This window comes from Notechis scutatus, chromosome 3, assembly GCF_049901735.1.
Source record: "Notechis scutatus isolate UNSWTSFEM ecotype Mainland chromosome 3, rNotScu1.2, whole genome shotgun sequence".
NCBI lineage: Eukaryota > Metazoa > Chordata > Lepidosauria > Squamata > Elapidae > Notechis > Notechis scutatus.
Genome location: NC_142011.1, coordinates 37,527,515 through 37,555,106, shown reverse-complemented (window position 1 = coordinate 37,555,106; position 27,592 = coordinate 37,527,515). Strand labels below are relative to the sequence as shown.

Here is a 27,592-nt window from a genome sequence, read left to right as displayed (position 1 = left end):
GACCATCATTATGAAGTTAAGAAAATGCAAGAAACCTACAAAACACTGAGAAGACAACTCAGCACATAAGGCAAAGACAAGCAAAAATGGGTTCATAGTAATCTGATACAGAAAATAAGTCTTTGTAGCATTTCCCTGCTGAACAGCAACTGGAATTTTGTGTGGGAGAAAATGGATGTTTAGGCATGCCAATTCTCAAGGGGGCTTGCTTCATATATTTGTATTGTAATTATATATGATCTAATTATTCACATCTGCTCCCAAGGGCTTTTCATAAACACTTCTCTTGAGATCTAATGAATCACAGCTGAAACTGCCCCTAAGCTCCTCACTAATCTGTCTATTTTATGCATATCAGATATTAAATAATGATTAGAAAAAAAGCATCTCAGTTTCCCTGTGGCTGGCCTGGCAAATATAATTGTTTTATCATGCAAAAGAAGTCGCATGAGTAACTACCCCACTGAGATCCTGTTCAGCCAGCTGATCTTCTTATTTGGCCTGATCAAAATAAAGTAATGAAGTTATAATTATTTTTTCCTGATTGAACCTAAATCATCACAGTTCCTTTAGCACACGATTATATCGAGGCTAAGTCTTTGATCAAGCATCTTACCCTAGTGCAGTCCAGGCAGGAGAGAGATGATGGCTGGAGAATGGAAAGGCTCAGACTGTGAACGACAGACAAAAGGATGGGAGTAATAAATTGAAGCTTGACTACAACTGGTTAGTAAAAATAGAACTGAGACAAATACCCTTCTGGTATGCCTGCTTCCATACTGTGAAATGTCTACCCACAGACAACACACCCTTACTATCTAGTCCTTGTGAATTGCACACATGTGCACCTTGTCCACTACTTTTCCAATACTCTTGGAAGAATATACATCCAAGAAATGTGTGTGTGTGTGTGCAATTGAATGTTTTATATATATATATATATATATATATATATATATATATATATATATATATATATATACACACACATATACATATACATATACATATACATATACATATACATATACATATATATATATTCAGTTGGACGCATTCAATGAAGCTGTGGTGAAATTGCATACTTATTTCTATTCATGCCTCCAAGTCTTCTTATCAGAGCTAACATATTGTTACTGTTCTTGTTATTTTGGTTGAATTGGGAAGGGCTGGAAAATAAAGCCAAAAGCAGTGAAACAAAGCATCTAGCAAGCCAAGAACAGAATCACTTGATGCTGGCATGGATCCAGCTTGAATTTAGGTGGATTGTAACAGAACCAAAATCTGGTGATTCATTAGCATTTCAGACCTTGGAAAACAGTACTGGATAACACTATCATTCAGTGATTAAGTACGTGCTTTTAGAGGCCCGAGTTCTCAAATCCAGGTAGTTTCCAGCATCATCATCAAAGAAGAAGGGTCAAGCAGAAGATAATCCAGAAATACCCCAGCCATGGTGGATAGTGCAAGATTTAAAAGTCAAAGAGTTCTAGCTGTAATATTGCAGCTTCTTTTGTTCTGGTACAATATCAGCTGGTTCAGGAGCTGATCCTTGCCTTGCTTTTTCTTGGCCCAGTTTTTCTCTTTGAGCCATAACAGTAGATAGAACTTCAAATTACTTATGAGACTATTATGGAGAACGTAAGCAGCCCACACACTTCCTCATATTCAGCGGAACTAAAGAGAGAGTGGGGCCAGCCCAATGCGTGTGTGATTGAAGTCAAGGCCTATTAATGTTTTTTTCAATTAGGTAATGGGGCCAGAGCAATACGTGTCTGGTTGAGTTTAAGGTCTAATAATGTTTTTGAAATTAGGCAATAGGTAGCTTTGATGGTAATTTATCAATCAGCTCCTATTTTCTTTCACCCTTGTCATTCCCAGGCACAGAAAATAACTATGATTTAATATATACATACATACATGGCTATTCCTTCACCTATTGCACGTTTAACTAAAAAGTGTTTTGCAACTTAATAAAAGCATAATTGTTCCAAAGTGTAGGGTGCAAGGCATCCTCCTCCTGTAAGAAGTATATATGCATGTATGCATGCAGGCATGTATGTATTTGATCAAGTAGTTGAGGCACTGGCTGCCAAGAATAGATACAAGGCTCAGTGCAACAGTCCAGCATGATGTCCCTCAGGAAGAACCACAAATATTGAACATATATTCACACAAACCAGATTGAACTGGCTCATAACCCTACCAATTCATCCCCATCTAATAGCTCCACGTGTGGGTATTGTATGAATTAGGAAGACTCCCTGAAAATAATAAATCCATACAGCATGGCTTAGGTTGGAAGAGTTCAAAATTAAGAAGGAATGTTGTTTCCCCTCTGGACTGCCTTTCCTACATTTCAGCCAACGTAGCAGCTTAAACAAGGTGCTTGAGGGGGATAAAGTTAAATTTTAAAAAAGTAGAGTACAATGGCCAGTTAGATTTAGCTACCACAAAGAAAATGCCATGCAAGGACAGGGAAATAGAGGGCAACAACTTGCCTAATATTTGTACACTTTTATTCATATGCATCGACATAAATTTAAAAATAGTTAGGATAATTTTAAATGGAAATGTAGTACACCCCAATGATAGTGGGGAAGAAATTGGCCAGCTTTGAAACACAGAATATCTTCAAAGAAAGGGCTATAAAGGAGGACCTATGGCCATCACAGAGGAAAGATCTTACCAACTGAGAATGCTATTGTTGTCGTTGCAAAATTATCTCCAGATGGACATTTCACCAAGTGTCAGATTTGGACAGAATATGGGAGCACACATTGTGGCTGATCAGCCTGATCACATGTAAGGCAAATATATAGCCAGGACTGATAAAAGTGGACGAGAACTGTGATTAAAAAATTGCACAGAGACTAGGATAGTCAGAAATGGAGCGACCCATAATTTTATCTCAAATCTATAAAAAAACCAAGGAAACCCCCAGTAATGACTGAGGGAGATGGCCTTTGTTAACTATCCCCTCTCTTGTTTCTGAAATAAATGGATTTCACCACCCTTTCTGACACCTATGAGCTTTTCTTGCACCTGTTCATCCATATATTTTTAGAGAAGAAGTTATGAGAACACAATTCTATAGTCTGGCAAGGACAATGCCCGGCATTTTAATCCTTGCTGCTATTATGGTGCAGGCAGAGAATACAAGCAGGAGCTTCAGCTTTAATGACTGACAGAAGGAACAGGCATAGGGTTTCTCCTGCTCCACTACCAGGGTATGCATCCAAAAGATCAACAAGGCAAACCCTTTCTGTATTTATAACAATTTTAAAAGTCATCTATCCTGAAGAGCTCAGGGCAGTAAACATATTCTGCTCCTGATTTACATATCCTCAAAACAACTCTGTGTGTGTGTGTGTGTGTGTGTGTGTGTGTGTGTGTGTGTGTGTGTACGCGCGCATGCACACACACACGCACACACGCGCATGCGCACACACACACAAATGAGACAGAGATTCAGTTATTTGAGTCAGGGTTCCTAGTCTAGACAGGGGTGGCTCCTAGTCTCCAAAATTGAGCTGGGCAGATCTTCAAGGTAAGCTTTGCCTTAACAAGGGTTCAAACAAAGCATCCTCCTGAGGCTGATGTCTTAGGTCAAAAGCACAGAACAGCCATGTTGCATTACTTTGCTCTTTTTTGCTTCATTCCCCCTCTCCAAAACTAAATTCGGGAGAAGGCTAAAATAAGACGGTGAAGCGAGGTGAAGTACTTTTTCCAAGACAAATCAAATTACCTCTTCATTTGATAAGATTAATAACATCATCTTCACAGCACAATGCAAATTATACATTACCCTTGAGCAATCATCATTGTTCAATACACAGAATTGAGGTTAAGAAAACTTGCATTAGGTCCTGAATTGAAATCAGTGGAACTTCAGTTTACCCAATAACACAATTTTGTTCAATACTAATAGCAATAGGAATAGCACTTAATTTATATATCTTTTCATAGTGCTTTACAGCACTCTCTGAACAGTTTACAGCAGTGATCCCCAACCTTTTTTACACCGCGGCCCGGTATCCCCAACCTTTTTTATGGCGCGGCCCGGTACCGACATCAGCTGGGTGCCGCCATCTTGTTTTGATGAAAAAGTGCTTCCGGTGAGCTTTCTACCCGGAAAAGCTCACCGGAAGCACTTTTTCATCAAAACAAGATAGCGGCGCCCAGCAAGCCAGCGGCCCGGTAGGACTTGTTCCACGGACCGGTACCAGTCCGCGGACCGGTGGTTGGGGACCCCTGATTTACAGAGTCAATATATGGCCCCCAGCAATATGGATCCTCATTTTACAACCTTGGAAGGAGCAGTGGTGGGATTTAAATTTTTAAATTACCGGTTCTGTGGGCGTGGCTTGGTGGGCATGGCAGGGGAAGGATACTGTAAAATCTCCAGTCAGAGGTGGCAATTGCTGGTTCTCTGAAATACTCAAAATTTCTGCTACCGGTTCTCCAGAACTGGTCAGAACCTGCTGAAGACCACCTCTGAATGGAAGGCTGTGTCAATCTTGAGCGGGTCAAGATCAAACTCCTGCATTCTAGCCACTGTGCCCCCACAACTTAACATAACTCTTATCTGAGAAAAATATATTTGATTTGAAGACTAAATCCAGGAGATCTTTGGCTGGCTTTGGCTGGGTTTTCATTTGTGCCCTGTCTTGATGTAAGAAAACATAGTTATATTGATTTGTGCCCTCATTGTCACCTGACTGGATTGCAGTCATACACTTTACATGGGGCTGTTGAAGAATATTCCGAAACTATAACTGGCCTTTCTTTCTTACAGACTCCTGGTTGGGGGTCATTTAAAAAACACACACACACAATTCTGTAAGCCTTGTACCAGTTACCAAATAAGTATAATTTAAAGAGCTTGTATTGACCCATTAAACCCTTCAAAACTTGGCTCCTGGGTATTCACAGGATTGCCTTCTTCTATCTACCGGTATATTGACCACATATCAGAACTTACAGGGAATAGTCATTAATGATTCCACATCAGGCAAAGACCTGATGGAACAGCTTCTCTGTGGCAGTGTTATTGCTTTGAAATGGTATCCCATTGGAAAACAAACTCAGCCCATGACTCAGTACTGCCCTTTATTCCAGAAAGTATTTTCATGATCTGGCTAAATCAATGGCTTTCCCCACTTCTATTATTTCATTCTGTGTATCACTTATGTTGGTATTCTGTATAGTTGTTCAAACTGTCACTTCGCTGTATTCTTTTAAGCTACTGAGAATACAGCAGGGCATGAATCTAATAAATAAATATTTACTTGGGATTGCAATATTTTTAAATCCAACATAAGTAAACAACAGTAAGAGAGGGTGGAGGAGGAGGTTTCTCAAAAGAAAGTATGTCTTATTTACACTCTATCCTTTCCCAACCTGCTCTTCTCTGGAGGTTGATAGTTACTGTGGAACGTATTAGGCAGGGGTCCCCAAACTTGGCAACATTAAAGCTATGCTGGCTGGAGAATTCTGGCAGTTGAAGTCCACAAGTCTTAAAGCTGCCAAATTTGGAGACCTCTGGTAGCAGGTGACCATCATGTTGGAGTTGCCACATTGTATTCCAAAAGATACTCTCTCTTTTAGCTTCAAAAAGAAATCGTATTTCATATGATGAAAATAGTAAATATTTTGGCTGAGATGTTTTAAAAATTCTTCTTCCTCCCCACACATTGAAACATTCACTTATTGAATGTTTGTTTTGTTCTGTGCTTTAAGTCAACGTTGATGACTGCCTGGACTCTAAAGTTTTTCTTGGCAGGTTTTAGAAGTGATTTGTTATTGCTTTCTTTCTAGGGTTGAGAGAGAGTGCTTGGCTCAAGGTCACCCAGCTGGCTTTCTACTTAAGGCAGGACTAGAACTCATAGCCTCTGGTTTTTACCCTGGTGCTTTAACCACTACATCAAATTGGCTCTTCTACCCACCAGACACATCCTTGTCCAGGATCCTGAAAAGATTCAGAAGCCTGAAAAAAGTTGTGGCTGCTTTAATAAGGTAGTGGGATATCATTTATATGCATTCTGAGGCACACCTTCTGAATCATTTTTTAAGCATGCACAGTATTGTATATATTTCATATGAATGTACATAGCAATACTGGAAACATAGAAAATGTTTTGGTAATCATTACTGTACGATAATATTGAACAAAGCAAGAATCCCTACCTCCTTATCCACACCTCCACACAATCTCAATAGGAGGTCTGCCATACTGCTATTTGTACTACAATATCTTCAAATCATCCCAAGAATCTTTTTGTCTTTCACTCACATCAGCCTCCTTGACCACCATGTCACTGATAGGGTGATATGATTTCTCCCCAGCAGAGCTGCACCCACTCTAGAGGACAAGAAACTATCCAGATTTTCTGGGAATGGAGCGAGGTCCATTTCACAACAGGAAATGCAAACTGGTCAGACGGGTGTGTGGCAGACAAATGTTAGGGAACATGCTTTGAGCCCTGTCTGAAATGTGCAAAAATCAAACCACTCATTCTCCCCCAGGTTGTTAGGAGCTAATTTTGAGGTGTGAATAGAGAGCACACATTGGCAGCACTTTACAGATAGTCCTCAACTTATGACAGTCACTTAATGACTGAAGTTATGATGGACTTTTAAAAAACTATTTATGACCCATCCTTCGAGGTATGACTGCTGCCCCCATGGTCACGTAACCACAATTTGAAACATTTTTTGCCATTTTTCAGTAGAAAACAGCAAAATATGCCCATTGGATATGTTGGATTTAATCACATGATTCCCTTAACAATCACATGGCTTGCTTAACAATGGCAGTGACTCACTTTATGACCACCATAAAAATGTTTGTAAAATTGAATCTGGTGACAGTGGTGTCTTGACTTACAACTGCAACAACTTACAACCCAATTTCTAGGCTCCATTGCAGGGGTGGGATTCTACCAGTTTGCACCTATTCGCTAGAACCAGTTGTTAACATTCTAAGCAGTTCGGAGAACCGGTTGTTAGAAGAAATTACTGGCCTAATCCTGTAAGGAAGGCAGGAAGGAAACATTCTGATGTTGCTTACAGAAACTACGTCTCCATTAACCCTTATTACATTTTTGGCAGGACTAGACTTCCTGTCTCAGGAACGACTCTGAAGTTTTTTTCCCTCCTTTGCTGGTACTTTGCTTGTATAGAGTGACCATTCAAAGTTACAATGGCACTGAAAAAAGTGACTTATGATCATTTTTCACACTTACGACTGTTGCAGCATCCCCACAGTCATGAGAGGCCAGGCGAGGAGATGCGTGCCTCGATGTGAGTGATATTGAGTTGGCCACGCCCAGCCAATAACATGACCACCAAGCCACGGCCACAGAACCGGTTGTTAAAAAATTGAATCCCACCCATGCTCCATTGTGCTCATACAACTAAGACTACCATACCTGAATAGCTGCTTCTGGGTGACTTATAGGAGGAATATCAAGCTTAGGATTTTTTTCCCCCTAAATATGATCAGCCTCAGTGAAACTAATGATAGGAGTTTAATTCAGCTAAATTAATTAAGTCATCCACTCAACTTTGTTGAAAGGTCAAAATTAGTCATGAATCTATTTTGTTCTTTCAAAATTCTTCCCTGGGATAATCTAAATCATCAGACTACCTAGGCAAAACAGTTAATTAAACAGAGCAAAAAAGAGCTGTCATGTAGACTTCTTGATCTCTAACTTTATGAAATAACTTTAAAGCACACCTTGTAGGTGTAAATAAGTGTGGGAACATCAAAATATTTGGATATTTCCTTAACTGCTGAGTTATTACTTTAGCCAAGCTATTCAAGGTGTACTTAAAACTGACCAATTCTAAATTTTGATGGGGAGAGTTCCACATTTTTAATTAACCTTAAATTAGAATAAAATATTTCTACATTTATGTATTTAATTAACATATACAACTTTTTAGAAATTATGCAAAATACTTTTCTCTTTGTCTTCTTTTGCTGATGCATTTCCTTTCTAGGGAAAGCAGAACGAAGTATTACATAGCACCTATTATAAAAACTTCAAACTTATGTGTGTGAAGTCAGCAATTAGGACCCTCCAAAAATACTGATATAAATTATCAGTGGGCATTCTTTAACTAAAACATGTAATGGAAATCTCTACGTGGATGGTGGGCCTCATCATTCAACCCAATATACCACAACTAACAGAAAGGATAACACTGCCATACATCAAAAACATCTCAGAAACCATCAACAGACTATTACAACCACATGGAATCAGGTTAGCACACAAACCAACTAAAGTGCTCCAAAACATCTTAAATAAATCAAAAGTCCCAGTAGTCCAGAAGAAAAAACAGGAGTCATCAGTGTAAAGACTGCAACAGCCACTACATAGGACAAATGGCAGACGTTTAGCAGAATACATCCATGAACACCAACTAGTAATCAGAAGACATGAAAACTCTTTAATTTCCTAACATATAGTATGGACGGATTTAACCATAGTTTCAACTGGGAAATTGTGACCATCCTAGACCAAGGCAAGTCCAAAAATGCTACACAATTCCTGAAAGCCTGCGACTCTGACAAATTGAGCATCAATAAATAACACTTACATACTGTGCAAAAGAGACAATCAACAAGTCAAAAAGACCCCACCATCAATCAACACCCAGTTGAGCATAGATTAACATCAGGATTAACATCAGACCAGCAACCAAGGATTAAATAACACCCCAATCGAGGAACTGCCAAACAAGCTAACAATAAACAGCCCAACCAAAGAACCTCCAAGACCATTCCCATCAACACTGACAATCCACTAAAATATACACTGAGAGCAAATCCCACTCCTTACTAGCATTGATGATGTTACCTAATTTGAGTAATGGGAATGTCTGCAAGAAAAAGACCAAGCTCAGAGAGCACCAAGGACCCCTCATAGTTAAGCAAGCCAATATATATGAAGGTAATGATACGGCTACAATTCTGAGGTAGGAAAGCTGGATCTGAGTGGCCAAATTTAACCAGTAAAAATTATTGGTTACTTTCTGGTGTGCATGTTATTTCACTGGTAACTAACTTTGTAATGCTGGCCCCTTCTGCTGTTGTTTCTTACATTATTAGGAAATAATGCCAGAAATAAAACAGAGACTAATTTTGTTAAAGCAGCCAAATCTCATCCTATCACTTGAGTCACCCAAAATATCAGGCTCCAAATCCCTTTGCTAGGTCCTGTGAATAGTATGAAGTTTGGAGCTATTTCCTGCTTTACTTTTGGTAAAATTATGCCCTCTAAAGCAGGGGTCCCCAACCGCCGGTCCGCGGACCGGTACCGGGCCGCGGAACAAGCCTTACCGGGCCGCTGGTTGCTGGGCGCCGCCATCTTTTGGTAAAAAGTGCTTCCGGTGAGCTTTTCCGGGTAGAAAGCTCACCGGAGCGCTTTTTCATCAAAAGATGGCGGCGCCAGCTTCGGTGAGCTTTTCGGGTAGAAAGCCATTTCTACCCGAAAAGCTCACCGAGCGCTGGCGCCGCCATCTTTTTGATGAAAAAGCACTTCCGGTGATGTCACCGGGCGCTTTTGTCAAAAAGATGGCGGCGCCCAGTTGACGCTGGTACCAGGCTGCGGCGCCCAGCTGATGCTGGAACCGGGCCGCAGCGAAAAGGTTGGGGATCCCTGCTCTAAAGGTTTGCAAAGAAGGAGAAACAAAACTTTCATGCCAAAGGTGACGTTGGTCAGTTCCAGGAATGTGGCTGCTTGAGTCCATGCATTGAAGAGTGTACAGGCCCTGCCTATGTGTAGAGCTTAGCGCTTTTGAGAGCCATGTCCAAGTTAGCCCTACACCCAGGAAAATGCCTCTGTCACTTCCCTCCAGACAAAGGATCTCCTTTAGCCATCTCCCCTCATCCTTTTCTCTCCCGCTGACCTTTAAAAAAGTAATAGCTACCAAAAGGAGTACTGTGTGATTCATCTTTAGAAACAACAGCTGAGCTTTTGTTTTCTTTAGAGATAATTCCTCCAATCACCCGCTCCCCAACACACAGAGGCTGCTGCTCTTTGCCAGCTATGAAATGTCAAAAGAGAGTGGAATTTAGGCCAGCCCTTAGCAGCAGCTGCCAGAAGACTCTATTCATCAAGAAAATGATGAATACTGGGGGGGGGGGGTGTTGTTGGGAAAGGGAGGAGTGCCTTGCTTGTTCTGGGCAGCTGAGAGCTTCAGAAAGCAGGGCAGTAATGAAATGGACTTGCCAGAGAAAGAAGGGAAACCAGTATGATGGGAGGGCCCAAAAAGTCAGTTGCATAATCAAAGCTGCTACCTTGACTTTTGGGATCCTCTCTTAGAGAAAGTGTAATTTTGGGGGGTGGGGGGGTTCCCAAACATGCCTAGTTTCCTCCCCCCCTTATGACAGGAAATTGAAGGGAAACCTACCAGCAATTGTTGGTGATTTGTTGATAGAATTTGCTATATTTTGCAGGAGATGGGAACATTCTGGAGAGCTGCTGCTGCACACACCGAAACTATAGGTGAAGGCACCTATCCTTGTTCCAAGCAGAAGAAAAACATTGTTAAGCTTCTCTTCAGAACAAGCCCCCTTTCATCTGCCTACAAACTGAATTTGTGAGCCTCTGTATTAATGCACCCAGACAATGCCAGCTCTCTGCTTTCTAGTGCAGGGGTCCCCAACTCCTGGGCTGTGACCCACCTCTGGGCCTTGAGCTGTTTGGAACTGGACCGCAGAAATGACAGGTGTGCGCATGTGTGTACTCTGTTGGCGTGAGGGTCAGGTGTGCGTGCCCACTGCTCGTGCAAATGGAGCTGCTTGTGGGTGTGTGCTTGCCTGCCACTCCTGTGGGACCATCCCTTCTCCTTCCCACCAGTCCACAAAGCCAAAAGGGTTGGAGAACTCTGTTCTCATGTATCCAACTGTAAAAAAGGACAACACTTCTATTCCTTTCCTATGGAGGCCTGTCAGCATTTCTTATGAAGGCCACCTCAAGAAAGTGGTTCTCTTTTGCAATTTTGCACCCTGGAGGGATCAAAAGCAAAACGCTTAATACAAGAGTTAAGAGTTAATGCATACCTCAGAAAACCACAGTTGGAGACCGTCATCCCCATATTGATAAACATATTACCGCAAATTTCTAGATTTAAATGCTTTTCAATAGTTTCATATAACTGTTAAACAAGATTAACATTAAAAGATGTGACATCCTGAAGCATAAAAGCCAACACAGCTAGACGTTCATCATAATGCAAGCAAGCCACCCCCAACATCTGGAGCATCCTAATGAGAGAGAAAAAGGAGGGATTTCTATAGAATCACACTCCATGTAGTTTTTATAACTGATAACTTTTAAACTCCATTTAACTATGAATTTCTTGAATCCTCTTTTATGGTTATTTATGCCAGGGCTGTCAAATTCCCGGCCCATGGGCCGGATGCATCACACAATGCACACTCCCAAGCCCAGTTTAGCAAAGGGGGGGAAAAGTCCTGATACATCACGCGATGCTGCCATGATGACATGAGTTTGATACCCCTGATTTATGCAGTTCAGTAAAGCATCTTTCTACTTCGCTTGAAACCATGTCATAAAAGTGATCAGGTTCTCTCCAAATGCTTTTATCAACTCTTGTTATTGTCCCAATAATTCTTCTTCCAAAGCTGAATGATTGTCTTCAGGATGGTTTGTAGCTGTGTGATAAATCATGTGCTTTGCACACAAAGATACCAGTTTTACTCCTTCAGGATCTCTTGGCATTTGCTTTTATTCAGTGCAGGACTGGCAACATTGAGTTAGATGGATGGCTCATCTGATAGCACTAATTCCATCCTGTGTTGAAAGCCTGTAGAGATTCTCAGTCATCCAGGTCGTGCTTGTCCCAAAGGTGCTTTTTCAGGAGGCAACTGGACTTCCTTGTTTTTTTTTTCTTTTGCAGACGTTTCACTTCTCATCCAAGAAGTTTCTTCGGCTGTGATAGGATAGTGTGGAATCGAAGATTTATACATTTTACATTAACAGAAACCCAACCATCCTGTGTTGGGTTACTGCTAATGTTGGTTGTCTTATGCAACTCTGTTTATTCCACATTAGTAATAAACTAGAAATTTTGAACCCTTAAATTTCTCCCATATGTAATCATTTTGACCTTAGATATTATTAGCAATGCTAAATATAAATAATCCACATTTTGCAAAACTGAGGACAGTTTTGCTGTCCTCTAGAGACAAAGTCTCCAACCTTGGCTACTTTAAGACTTATGGACTTCAATTCCCAGAATTCCTCAGCCAGCTTTTGAAGTCCATAAGTCTTAAAGTTGCCAAGGTTAGAGACCCCTGCTTTAGAGGGCAGCAAAGGGCAGCAAAAATTACCAACAGGATATATACTGTGGAAAAACAGAAAATCCCTCATTCCTAAATGTCATATAGGAGGTCATGACATATATGATATCTACCTTTCTCTTGTTTGAGAGCTTAAGAAAAGGAAGGTAGACGGAATCAACTCCTGTAAAGACAAAGAGCAGCTAAGGGAGCATCTGCCAGTTGGGATGCGGCCCAGAGGAATGTCTCTCCTTGGGGCACGGAGTGTTCTCACCCCAGAAAAACAGAAGCAGCTGCAGCATTCTTGACCAAAAGCCAAGGAAAGTAAAATGGCTTTGTCTTCCTCGGCAACCTTTGGCTCCAGTTTCATTCCTGCAGCATGGTAACATAGGCTACTTCTGGAGGTATGATCGCCTCCCAGCCCATAAAGGATCCTCTGCCCTTCACCTTTTTATTCAACATTGCTGTTCTGTGAAAATCTCTGGAGAATATCAACAGCTCTGGAAGTTAAGATAAAGTTATATGCTCTGATACATAGTCTACTACAGGCAATACTAGTTCATTTTTGTAGAATCTGTATTCCTCCTTTCCACCAACAAATGACATTATTTTTTTATTTATGTTTATTTGCTTTTATGTCAATTTTTATACCTCAAGGAAAAGTGGAAAGCATGGGGGGGTTCTTTTGTTGCATACAACATCCCTGTGAGGCAGAAAAGATAGAGAAAATGGGCTTCATGACTTGAACGTGGCTTTTCTCACCCTTTGCCAGAACCACTAGAAATATTCATTTTCTTTATGCGTTTCCCAAATAAGTGCCAATGTTCTCAAATTCAGATCAACTGCATTTCTCAGGTGCAAGCTGGCTTGATAATAACGCTGATTAGTATTTTCTGTAAAATCACGATAGCATTTCCATATTAGCAATTTATAGTACTGTTGTGCATTCAATTCAAAAAAGATTTGCCAGGTGTCATGGGTGCAAAAGATATCCTGCCTGCTTGTAATGTTTTAAAGCAGCTGAGTCTATTTCCAATTTCAGGTAGAAATATATCACCAATGAAGTTTCCAATCAGTTAATGTATTGGTAGGTGGGTGCTTTAGGCTGCTAGTTGGGAAAAGACAAAAATTTCATTTCAATGCATTTGTCCATATGATGAGGGATACTAGACTTCATGATTTAGCTACACTGTTGCTAAAATCTTTGTGCACCATTGTTTTTTCCTCACTGTGAGACTCCAGTTCTGGGCACTCTTGGCTTGGAATACGCCCTGCTGAAGACAGGAATTTTTCTCCCGAGAAGTCATACGTTACCAAAAAAAACCACATTCTAACTGATCAAAGCCTTTCCGGCTCTTTGTTGCCAAGATGGGATGAGAAGAAAGAAAATAACAAAAGAATTGCTTGCTGCTGCAAGAACGCATTTAGTATTAATTTAGAAGGGAACTTGTATCAACTTGCTAGGTTTAAGAGCAGTGAAGCTCAATATGTGATACACATCAGAATTCAGTCCAAAACTCTCTTTTAGGAAGTAAATGGGATAAAACAGGTCAGCACTTGATGAATTTGCTGAAGATGTGGCAGGGGATGGTGGTAGAGAGCTGGATTAGAATTCAGACTTATTGAATGATGGAGAGATAGTTAGGTTCGCTCAGCTGAGCCAGCTGAATAAAGTTGCCAGTGTAAGGATTTTTTTAAAAATAGGAAAGACAAAATAAGGTTAAAATTAACAAACAAGTAGAATATAGACAATAGAACGAGCAAGTCCTCTTGAGATAGCAAGAAACATTTTGCTCAAGAGCTAGTTAGAGAAGGAATGAAATCAATGGGCCTCCAAGCATGCTAGGTGGGAATCCAGGGACTGCAGTGGCAGAAATCTGGGTGAGGCCACTTTAGAAAAAAGCCACCTTAAAAGCCGTGGTGGCGCAGTGGTTAGAGTGCAGTACTGCAGGCTACTTCTCCTGACTGCCAGCTGCCTGCAATTTGGCTGTTTGAATCTCACCGGCTCAAGGTTGACTCAGCCTTCCATCCTTTCGAGGTGGGTAAAATGAGGACCCAAATTGTTGGGGAGAATATGCTGACTCTGTAAAATTGCTTAGAGAGGGCTGTAATATACTGTGAAGCGGTATATAAGTCTAAGTGCTGTTGCTATTGCTATTAAAAAAGGTGTATTGAATAGATAATGGTTTAAAAAGCACCAATGGCCACATCAGTATTTTTCAATCTTGGCAGCTTTACCATTTGTCTGAAATGGCATAGGGTCATGTTGGCGAACCTATGCCACATGTGCCGGAAGTGGCACGCAGAGCCATTTCCCCCCCGGAACGTGAGATGTCGCCCAGGAGAGCCCACTGTGCATGCACATGCGCGCCGCCACCCGACAACTGATTGTCAGGTATCTGGTGTGCATGCACAGGGGGCAGAGGGGGGTGCACAGGAGACACATGCACATGCACAGGGATGCGCTGCACATGAGGGGATCATGCTGTGCATGTACAGATGCACAGAACTCTAGCGGAAATCACATGTGCAGCGTGTGAGGGGGAATCATGCATGCGCAGATGTGCAGTGCATAGGGAGAATCACACATGCATGCACAAAGACACACGGCGCACGAGGGGAATCATGCGTGCATGCACAGATGCGTGGCACGCAAGGATGGAATCACACATGCATGCGCAGAGATGCGTGGCGTGTGAGGTCACATGTGCATGCGCAGGGGGCATGGTGGGGATCATCACGCATTGCCTTCTGGGTGCTGGCATGTGAGCACACGCAAGTGAATGCGCACACAATTATCGACACGGGAGCCAAAAACGGTTAGCCACCACTGGTATAGGATTTCCTGCCTGAACTTCTGGATGGACTTCTGGATTGTCAGAATATTCATGAACTGGCAGAGACATGGTAACAAGGTCAGCCAATGAACAGGCATGGCAACTGGGTCAACCAATGAGGGCTTTTTTGGAAACAGAAACTTAAGGAGTCTGGGCATGGCTTAGCTCTGTGCTCAGCTCTAAAACAAAATTAGCCTGCTCTTGTCTGCTGAACTGAAACTAAGAACTTACTTACAATCTCTCCTTTCTACCATGTTGGAAGAATCTGTTCTTGGTATTGTAAATTTACTTCATGTGTTATTATGTATATAAAGAAGTTAATGAATCTTACTGAATCAGTTATCTGCTTTCTGGATTTGATTTTCTGCAACAAACTCTGACAGGATTAGTACTGGTCTGCAGTATGTCAGAAACTGGGCCTCACAAGCAAGCAACATGTAGACAGCACATGAAACCATGCCCTCTTGGTCTGTGGAAATATCTTTCTCCTTGGAACTGGTCTCTGGTGCCCAAAGGATTGGAGGCCACTGGACTAGAAGACCTCCAAGGTCCTTCCAACTCAGTTATTCTGTATTCTAAGATCTATGGACTTTAACTCCCAGAATTCCCAAGTCAGCATGCTGGAAGTTGAAGTCCACATACCTTAAAGTTACTAAGGGTTAAGAAATACTGAGCCAGATAGATGCCATTCTGAATGGATCCCTTCTAGATGATTTCTCTCTAAAGTCACCTGTTCACATGCAGCAAGATGCTCCTATCTTCATCCATATAATTAAGTGCCATTTATTTTAAGCTGTTTGTGATAAGATAGTGAATCTGCATGAAGAGTGTGTCATAGCAAAGGCAGTCCTTCAAAACTCTATTCAAAGCAGAGTTTGGTCATTCGAAACAAATCCAGTGCTCCACCTTACTGGTCTGGTTCATAATTCAAGTTTCACTGTTGGTTGGCTGGTTGCTTAATTAAAAGGTAAAGGTTCCCCTCGCACATACATGCTGTCCAAAGATGTCTCTGTGGTCATGTGGCCGGCATGACTAAATGCCAAAGGCACATGGAACTCTCTTGCCTTCCCACCAAAGGTGGTCCCTATTTTTCTACTTGCATTTTTGCATGCTTTCGAACTGCTAGGTTGGCAGAAGCTGGGACAAGTGATGGGAGCTCACACCGTTATGTGGCACTAGGGATTCGACCCACCGAATTGCCAACCTTTCTGATCGACAAGCTCAGCGTCTTAGCCACTGAACCACCCACGTGGTTTAATTAATTGTTTAATTAAACAGTCATAAATGGTTATAAACCAGACCAAAGAAGACAAATTCCAAGTGAATGTGTGCACGATCCTAGCTAGTAAGTACAGGGTAAGAATGTAGGATAGAGATAATTATTATATGGCATTAGTCTATCTCAACCCAAAGAAGTCATTTTTTTGTCTGTGTATTTTACTATTTCTGTAGCATTCTGATTGGCCACAAGGGGTCACCCTTGATATGGAAGCAGTTTCTTTCTATGAAAAAGAAAACAGCAAATTTTCCAAAACTTCCAGCTACATTTTGAGACATCAAAAATGCCACAGACTAATATATCATGTCAACAGACTGATGAAAGAAATCAGTATATTACCTCAGAGATCTATAATAAAAGAATTTTAACTTTCATGTAACCTGGGGCAGAACTTCCCAGTAGGTTTCATCTTTTGAGCTTCTTCTGCCATTTATTATTTATTTATTTTCTTCCTTTACTATTTATTTATAGAAAATTTATATCGCCACCTGCTTCTCCATGGCAACTCAAGTGGCTTACAAACATATAAAAACACAATATAAAAGAAATAAATAATAATAAAAATAATAAAATAATAACCGTCCACTATCCCTCCACTCTGGCGACAACACACATTCATATAACCATTTAATGGGGTAAATAACTCATGGCAACAAACATGCTCAACAATCCTTCCTCCTCCTATTTTATCCACAACAATCTTGTGCATAGGTTGGATGAGAGAGAGTGACTGGCCCCAAAATCGCCCACCTGGCTTTCATGCCTAAGGTGAAACTAGAACTCCCAGTCACCTGGTTTCTAGTCTGGTGTCTTAAACACTAGACCAAACATTAACTTTGCCTTTCTAATCTTATCATATCAGTCTGGAGCATCCCCCAAAAACAATATAAATGTGCTTTAATCATTTTCTCTGCTTGCCCTATAGCCCATTCTTTTTAATTACTTCTGGAAATTCATCACTACCACTATTCAGAAATGGGCGCTCAATCAGCAATTCATACTACTAGCAAATTTAGCCCACATATTAGCACTGTACATATCTGTTTGTTGCTAACTACCGTAGTAGTTGCCCATATTTTTGCAGCCCAGATCCCATTATCTTATTGAAAACAGAAAGCACTATATTCCTCTATTAGTCCTTTAATCCTTGCATATATTAGAATTTTCCATAAAAACCACATTGGCTCACCAAAATATAATTGCAATTATGGATATGTCTATAAAAAGTTGTGGATAGTTTTAAATTAGTGGCACAATAATATGCTTAAATAGGTGGGTGTGGGGGTGTGGGGGTGAGCACACACACGCACACACACACACAATTGGTAACTCATGGCATTGATTATAGAGTCATTCTGGACATGAGCAGTGCCAAAACTAAATGAACAAATCATATGAAATATGAAATTAACAAGCACATTTCTTTATAGAACAATAAAGTGGTAAAAGACTCATATGAACGTAATTATAGGATTATTTAAATGAATAAGGCAGTTTCCAATCTAGGATCACCAGGCTTGGATATAAGAACCCCAACTAATCAAGCCGAGCATATGCACTTTAGGAAGAAGACCGAAAAAATAAACCAGGAAATCTGCCCTACTGCAAGAAAACTTCAACTTTTTTGAGAGCGATACCAGTTTGCTTGTTCTAGCAAGTTTTTAGAAGAATCAAAACCAAACAAGTTCTGCAGCCAAGATATTCTCTGATTCTTTTCCCAGAACAAACTGTGCCAAGCTCATGGATGTTCCAGTACTCTTTTGCTCTTATATCTTTTCCAAAGTTTCTCCCCACATCTGGAGAGCAACGGCTTCTCCTTGCTTCTTTCTCTTCCTGCTCTGAAGGATCCATCAGACCTCCAACATAGTTCAGTAAGGTTGTAATTAAGAAGGGACATTAAATTCCTTACTCCCATAATTGCATTCCTTCCCCTGGAAGAAAGCCTGTAAAATTGAACGGGAGTGGCTGTATTGCAAATTGGTGATCTTTAAGGATGGCAAGCCATGGACCAGGTAACCTTTCAGGAGTAAACCAAAGGTTTTTCTTGACCTTTTTTTCGTATTTGCTATTTTTTCTGTCCTGCTGCAACAAGGAAATGAGTTGTTTGCAAAAATACAAATATTGCGGGATATTCTTTGTTTGGAAGTTTGTCCTGATAAAGGTAATAGTCACTTAGATCCATAATAGACCCACACTTGACCCATCAAAAGACCCTCATCTGACATGGCCCTCATGTGACATGACCTTCCCATCACAAGACCTACTGACCACACAAAATCCTTATAAGCAGAAGACAACCAACATTGATATCCCCTAAACTCTCCTGACGATGTTATCTAGCCTGATAATGAAAAGTTTGGAAACCAAAACACAAGCTCGGAGAATGAAACTCCACCCTCAATAACTTAATTTATTGATTAAATTTATTGATTTATTGACTGATTCGTAATCTCAGATACGTTTTTAACATGTTCTTGGCAACAGAAAAGTGATACTGTAATATGGAAGGGTGGAGTAATCACCAAGGAGCCTAGCCGAAAAGAGTTACAGGCAAAAACTAGCAGGTTTCAGCTTCATACTCTACAGAGGTGATCAGTGGCATTGTCCTCTCCTGATTGCAATATGAGATGGGGCGGGGGGGGGGGGGCAGAGGCACAAGGCAAATGAATGGAGAGTGATAACTGTGGCAAATTTAAAGAAGTCAACGCCAGGCGTCTGATCAAGAAATTGATCTCCCAAGTAACACAGAAACTATGGTTGAGACTTCTTAGCTGCTCATCTTTCATTTTCTAACGCACCAATTGCTTCTTAAATGATCCTTCATGCAAAAGACAATGCAGTAGAAAACTATATACAGTATGCTCTCAGGATGCACGTTATCTTCATAGAAGCACCTGTTGCCAGAAGGCTGAATTGGATAGCAGAAGAGATCTGTTTTTAGGAACAGCTTGGAAAAAATATTCAAAGCATTCAGACATCTTAACACAGCAGACAATTCATTGGAAAAAGATCTTGCAGTTGCCATCTGAAGTTCACTTGAAGAAACCATCAGATGTTGGATTACTTTATCCAGGCTGTTTATTAGAGGTTATACATACACTTTAAGCCTGCATGAGCCGTACATGATGCCTGTTCTATTCAATATTTCCACTACCGGTTCTCCAGAACTGGTCAGAACCTGCTGAATACCACCTCTGGTCCTACCACTCTTTATACGGCATCCCTAAAGATACTGAGGATAGCAGCAAAATCACTTTCCCAGTTTATCTCTTCATTTACATACTTTGCAAACAATTTGCATCTAATTTGCCTTCCTAGATTTGGAGAACTGGAATATGACAGTTTAAATGTTTAGATTCATACATCATATAAAGCCACAGTTTTAAAACCACCGTTTTTAAAATCATATATACATATAAAATAGGCTTTATAAGACATGCTAACTTATGAATTATGTTTATTTAGATTGGCTGGACTTATATAACATCCTAAACCATATTATGTCTTAGCACAATGTGTGTCTTAGCACAATGCAAGGAAGAAGAATTGATGGACATATATTATTATTCTTCCGTGTTACAGGAGATCTTATACTTCATATCAACCAATTCCCTGGTTGAATTATAGAACATTTCTTTGCAGGCTAGTAAAAGTTTCAGGCTAATAAAATCTGCTGAGAAGTATTCATTTCATTCATTTCTGTAAGTGCAAAACATCTAACCAAGAGCAACCTATTCCTGTGTATTTTCAATCAATGTATTAAGCTGAAGATCTGTAATGCTTTTGCTGTACAGACATGTTCAGCAAAAGTATTCAATAAGCAAGTCCTTTCAGTTTAGGGTAAGAATATAACATTTGCATTTTCACTTATACTTCAAAACCTTGGAAAAACTGAATATAATATCAGGATTATTTGCAATGGATAACTGCAAAGACTATATTCAGTCTCATATGTCATTATAAATTTTCAAATCAAAATTTTACAACACTGACAGTTTGGTTTTGGACTTTTGGGTCAACCTTGGAAGGAGTTAAAATGTATAGCATCCCTAATTATTTAACTTTAGGGTTGTGCAAAGCTTTCTCCTGATGATGCTTCAAGAGTAGCACTTACAACCATAATGGAGCCTGCTATCACCATTGTAAGTTGTAAAGCAGGTTACTCACATGACTAACCTGATTTTTATGACCTTTTTTGCAGTGTTCTTTAAATGAATGCCACAGTCATTATGTGAATCAATGGTTTGCTGTGGGCATAATTTTGCTGAAAACTGGAAGTAAATGCTGGCTTTTGGCAAAACCATTGTAAAACACAGCTATGCATCTGCAGGATACTCTAAATGGCCATCAATGCCCAGAGTTCGATCATGTGATTGCAGGGGTAGGGAGAGACTGCTGGAACTTCAAATCTGGGTCATAAGTAGCCCCAAAGTGGAACTATCTGAGTGACCAGTCAGAAGTTAAGAACATCTTCATGAAAGCACTGAAGCAATGAACCCCTTCTGAAAAGAGAAACTGCTTTACTCTGTATCATTCCAGCTGCCTAATCTGCCATATGCATTAATCTGAAGAGGCTTTAATCTGAAAATTCTGTATTTATAATGAGCTATTAGATGTTCCAGAAGAAGCAGATGGAGCAACATGAAGTAAGAACTCTGGACATTCATGGTTCAGTGTGGTATGCAATGCAGTCTAAAGAATTCTTGTTATTTACCTAGATTTCTTTGTATCTTGATGCAACAGCAAAATAATTTCTTCTTCTCTTTTACCATCTCCAAACATAGGGGTAGTAAGAGGACATGAGCAGAGACAAGTGCTAGTGGACAGCCTCAATGATACCCAATGAGACACACATTTTGTATTGACGATGATAATAATAATAAACACTTGTCAATAAGAAAGACAAAAAAGTCTGGATAGTGGATGTGGCAGTGCAAAACTGGAGATAATAAAATACAAAGACCTACAAATAGAAATAGAATGACTATGGCAAAGGCAAGCAAGGGTGGTACCAATAGCAATAGGCACCTTGGGTGCAATCCCAAAACAACTGGAGCACCACTTGAACACAATTGGCATTGACAAATTTGTCATCAATCAATTGCAGAAGGCAACTTTACTTGGAACTGCTTCCATCCTGCGATGATATCTGTAACACCATCAAACATCCAGTTTTGCCTGTCCCAGGTTCTTGGTAAGGACTCGATAGGTAGACAAAAATGCCGAACCCACTCTGAACATCTGGCTGACTGTGTGACAATAATAATAATAATAATAATAATAATAATAATAATAATAATAATAATAATAATAATAATAATAATAATAATAATAATAATAATAAGGGTCATCAGCAGATTTTTGTATTCTGGCTTTGATCGCATTCATTCTGATGGCTTGTACTTCTACTTTTCCTTGGATCTTTTTCAAGGCACTGCATGGACAGTTCCTTGAAAAGATCCAAGGAAAAGTAGATAAGGAAAAGGCCTGATTATGGCTGACCAACGGAACACTGAAGAAAAAGACAGAAGGCCTGATTCTTGCAGCCCAAGAACAAGCCATCAGAATGAATGCAATCAAAGGCAGAATAGAAAAATCTGCTGATGAGCCCAAATGCAGACTCTGCAAAGATGCAGATGAAACCATCGATCACATACTGAGCTGTTGTAAGACAATTGCGCAGACTGACTACAAACAATGTCACAACACAGTCACTCAGATGGTCCACTGGAATTAGTGTCACAACTACCACCTGCCTGTAGCAAAGAACTGGTGGGATCATAAGCCTGAAAAAGTGATCGAAAATAAGCATGCAAAACTACTGTGGGACTTGCGAATACAGACTGATAAAGTTTTGGAACACAACACCCCAGATATTACGATTGTGGAGAAGAAAAAAGTGTGGATCATCGACATTGCCATACCTGGTGACAGCAGAATCAATGAGATACAACTTGAAAAAATCACCAGATATCAGGACTTGAGAATTGAACTGCAGAGACTCTGGCATAAACCTGTGCAGATGGTTCCAGTGGTACTTGGCACACTGGGTGCTGTGCCTAAAGACCTAGGCAAGCACTTAAAAACAATTGGCGCTGACAAAATCACCATTGATCAGCTGCAGAAGGCCACCTTACTGGGGTCTGCTTGCATAATCCGCTGATACATCACATAGTCCTAAACACTTGGGAATGTTCGACTAGTGATTTGTGATACGAAACCCAGCATGGTTATCTCGTTTGCTGTGTATACTGTTGTTTTTTGTGTATAGTAATGGTTATGGATGAAACATATGGTTATGGATGAAACATGTAACAGTGATACCCATTGTCATCGGGGCACTTGGTACCATGTCCAAGAATTTTACAAAATACATCAAAAATTTGCTGCTTCCTGTAATAACACCAACGGAATTGCAAAAACCGTGCTACTTGGAACATCATATATTTTAAGAAGATACTTGGTTGATACCTAGGATGCTGGCAGCAACCTGTATCAACCATTAGCACCAGTCACTGATATTTGTTATACATTTTTAAATGTTCAGTTGACTGAGTTTCATGTTTAATGAATAATAGAGATAACAACAATAATATTTATTATTATTTATTATTATTGTTTATTATTATTAATAATACTAATAGTACTAATAATACTAAAATACTAAACATAACAATAATAACAATAACAACAACAATAATAATATCATGTCAAAATGTCCCATATTCTTCCTAGTTGAAAGAAGTTTGAGATATTAGCCTAAAGCTTACTAAAGCCTGGATTCTGATTACACCAGAGTCAGTCCCTGAATGGAAATATGTCATACTATATATAGGAGAAAAGGGCGAATCCTAGTAAAAAAAATAAAGATAAGTGGAAGAGAAGTGCTTCAACAAAGAGCCTGCAGAATGTTGCCTTACTGGGGCAATATTTTCTCCAGCTGGTCAAGTCAGTGCTATGCCACGTGGTTATTCTTATACAATTCTTCCCAGACATTTTTAGGCAGCTGATGAAAGTTTTAAAGGTCAGTGGAGAGGATTTATTCTTCATAGTTCAAGAGCAAATGACTCAGACTTTTCTGGCAAAACAGAACAGCTTTTCTTTCCCCCAAAAAACTGTAGTTTCAGAGTTCCATCTCTTTCTTGCTATGTTGCATGTTGGAAGTATCAGACCTTCCTATTCCAAACAGATTACTTGTTCTTGGGGGTGGGGGACTCTTACCTTATCTTGGACAGTGTCTAACACAGAGGCAATTCCTTTCCATGCATCTAGTAGAAGGTCTTTATGTAACATGCATGCAAGGAGGAAAGTAACTCTTTTCCAATAAAAGGGAGTAGATGCTCCACATTGCTTCTGTACCAATTCTTGGTAGAAAACTAAAAGCATGGCAACATGAGATGTGGAACATCTGTTCATGTGGGTGAAAGTTTTATAAAACAATAGCAAAGCCTCCTTCCTCCTTCTAGTAAGGAAGAAGGGAAATGTATTTGGGTGTTGTGGAAAATCAGGGAGACAAGCATTTGTTCTTGCAAGAAGCAAGCATGCACTTAAGTAAAATCAGCTCAAGACATCTTGATAGCTGCAGGGCAATCAAAAAGACTGGGAATTCATACAATCATTGCACTGAAAGAGACCTTAGAGGTCTTCTAGTCCAACCTGTTTTTCTGAGCAGAAAAGTCCATATATTATCCTGGACAAATAGCTGTCCAATCTTACCTTGAAAATATCCAGTGATAGACATTCATGGCTTTAAGAAGCAGGCTATTATCACAAGAGATTTCAAGTCTGGAGCTTTCTTTGTTAACTTCCACCCACTGGTTATTGTCTTACCTGTGGAAGCTATAGAAGAACAAATCCACACCCTCTGCCTTCTGCCCTAAGATTTCCTTAGGCTAAACATACCAAATTCTTTTAACCGATCTTCATGGGATTTAGCTTTCAAATCCTTTACCACTCTTTTCTTAACAACTTCATTTCTCAGTATCTTTTTAAACTGGACACACTATTTCAGGTATTCATGGTGCACAGAGCAATGCTAAGACCTTCCATGTTCTTAACACTGTATATCTGTTGGTGTGCCCAAAGCTGCATTGGCTCTTACAATACCAATGGCACAATGCTTAATCTGTGGTCTACCAGGTCATCCAGATCCTTCTCGCTAATACTTCTGCTGAGCTACCTGCATTTAGCTTTTCCTACGTAAATGCAAAATTCTACATTTCTCACAACTGAAAAATATTTTGTTAAATAAATTATGATGTTCAAATCTATTAGAATCCTTTTGAAACTTAAGCTAGTCTTTTGAAGTGTTAGAAATCTTTACTAGCTTGCTGTCACCCACAAAATTTATGTGTCTCTTCTATCAACAGAGAATATTTGTAGCTCAGGGTTGAAATAAGGGGTTCTTGATGTTCTCTTTTGCTACATTACCCAGACTAGCTAAAATCATGAGTGTACTGATGATATTACCTAGTTTGGGTAATGAAATGTCTGCAAGAAAACAACCAAGTTCAGGAAGCACTAAGGACCACTCATTTCTTCTATTTCCATGTCTACATTGTTTATGAAGATGTTAAAAATTACTGGGTCAGGACAGAACCATGAGGTATCTCATTGCATATCTCCTTCCATGTTGACAAAAATCCATTGGGGATCACACAATGACAATCAGACATTACTGCAGTTTATCGAAAAGAAAGCAAAGGTCTATTTTGTAAAATGCTTTTCTGAAGTTTTAAGGGCACTACATCCACAACATTCTCCTGGTATACTAATCTAGTCATACTGTAAAGAAAGCAACAAAATTTGTCTGGCATCCTGTTTTTAACAAATCCATGCTGGCTTCTGCTAATCAATTTGCTCAGTTTTTTTTAATTATGTTTTTCAAAATACAAATTACACACAAAAAAAAGATATGGACATACAATCACAAAATCCACACAAAATTTAATGAGACATAGCAGAAGATCCACTGACTTTACCCTTTCTTGTTTAGATAACAGCAGCCCATAGAGGCAGAGAGAAAAACCATTTCCATCCCTGCAGTTTTTTCATCTCAGATGAGTACCATGATCTGCACAAGTGTCAGTGAAGAAAAAGACAGCCTGGTAGAATGGGGAGTGAATAAGCCTCACAGGCCATGGAAAACAAATGTGCAAAGGATCATTGCAACCCTTTCAAGAATTATCATAGGAGAGGGAAGAAAATCAATCTTGTGGCACTCAAAACTATTTGATAAGACCAGGGGTGGGATGCTACCGGTTCTGCCCAGCTCTATAGAACTGGTAGCTCTAAAGAGCAGCAGATACTAAACCGGTTCTGTGTTTGCTGCTGTTTGGCCCACCCGCTCACCCGGGCTCTTACCTGTCCTTTATTCCCTGCTTTTTCAACCTCAGCTGCTTTGTGCAGCACAGCTGAGGTTGAAAAAGCAGGAAAAAGTGGCTTTTCAAATGCTGTGTACCCGCGCACAGCACTTTACAGCTGTCTGGGTGGCACAGCTTAAGGTTTATAACATGCACACACAGTGCATGTCTGGCGCACATGCGCGCACAAAATGTAATCACAAAATGTAGTAACACCAGTTGAATACCACCCCTGGATAAGACCCAGCAGAATGAACTGTATATGTTTTCTTGATGTGTTTTGGAGAAGCATTTAGTGGTAGATGAAGAAATGCAGTTGAACTGATTTTAGCACGAATATGTAGAGACAAAAAAGCAAGAATGGGTTGAAAGAGAGAGGGCAAAGACTGAGATTCCAATTCTTCTGCCATGTTGATTTAATATTCAAGATGTCGGATCATCTTGACTTATGGCATAAAGTCTGCCAGAGTTGGCTCAGTTTTAACTAAGGCAGTTTGGGACATGAAGGTCTGAAGATGTGGCAACTACCACACAATGAGCCTGTATGAAAGCACGGGTCAATAATATCTTCTTGACAAGGTACTTGAATAGGTGATATGGAAAGAGTTATACCTACCTTATCTTATAAACCAATGAAACGGATTTCTCCTTACTTTACAAAAGTTGTAATAACAATGTATTGAAAGTGCTGAATGTGTTAACCACTAAAAGGGTAGAATGGGGGTTACGTCCATGGGGTAGATCAGAAATGGAGCTCAGAAGTCCAAACACAGTGGGTGCAAAAGCATTGTTAAGTTTCTGATCTTAGCATAGCACTCTAACCACTCTATGAAACATTAAAGTAAGATGACAGTAATTCCTCTAGAGCAGGGGTCCCCAACCACCGGTACCCGGACCGGTACCGGTCCGTGGATCATTTTTCACCGAGCCGCAAAGCTTGGGCACCGCCATCTTGTTTCGATGGCGCTTCCGGGTTTTCGGTTGGAAAGTGCTTCCGGGTTTTCAGTTGGAAAGCGGCGTTTGGGTGCTCGCGCCTTAGTTTCGTCGAAGGGGGGGCGGCTTCGAACGAAGAGCCGTCCCGATGGCGGTGGTCTCACGTTACTCAGGTACCGGTCCGTGGAAGAATAAATAATTGTGAAACCGGTCCCTGGTTCAAAAAAAGTTGGGGGCCACTGCTCTAGAGAACAGAAACAAGGGCCAAGTTTTCCTGGAAGGCAGTGTACGTACTGCTCTAATCATCCTCAGTAGCATAGCCCCAGATGAAGGTTGTTGCTGTTGTTAGTTGCAAAGTCATGTCTGACCCATTGCGACCCCATGGACAATGTTCCTCCAGGCCTTCCTGTCCTCTACCATCTTCTGGAATCTATTTAAGCTCACGCCTACTGCTTCAGTAACTCCATCCAGCCACCTCATTCTCTGTCATCCCCTTCTTCTATTGCCCTCAATCATTCCCAGCATTAGGCTCTTCTCCAGTGAGTCCTTCCTTCTCATTAGGTAACCAAGGTATTTGAGTTCCAATTTCAGGATCTGGCTTTCTAAAGAGCAGTCAGGGTTCTTCTCCTCCAGGACTTACCAGTTTGATCGCCTTGCAGTCCAAGGGATTCGCAGGAGTCTTCTCCAGCACCATAGTTCAAAGGCCTCAATTCTTTGGCACTCAGCCTTTCTTATGGTCCAACCTTCATAGCCATACATTGCAACTGAGAAAACCATAGCCTTGTCTATAAACACTTTTGTTGGCAGGGTGATGTCTCTGCTTTTTAGTATGCTGTCTAGATTTGCCATAGCTTTCCTCCCC

At 40.4% G+C, this 27,592-nt stretch overlaps 1 protein-coding gene across 6 annotated transcripts in view; it reads right to left on the bottom strand.

Moving 5' to 3' along the window:
* The window catches only part of TNNI1 (troponin I1, slow skeletal type), a 48,697-nt gene that overhangs the window by 11,678 nt on the left and 9,427 nt on the right, over positions 1-27,592 (bottom strand). For 2 of the 6 annotated variants that reach the window (XM_087962447.1, XM_087962452.1), the window contains exons 1-2: positions 9,195-9,295; positions 617-671 (exon numbers count right to left, since the gene is read on the bottom strand). The gene's annotated coding sequence lies outside the window, so the exon portion shown is untranslated. Of the gene's footprint in view, positions 1-616; positions 672-6,189; positions 6,366-9,194; positions 9,296-27,592 lie in introns of those variants that run through there. The other 4 variants (XM_087962448.1, XM_087962449.1, XM_087962451.1 and 1 more) reach the window with 4 other exon arrangements.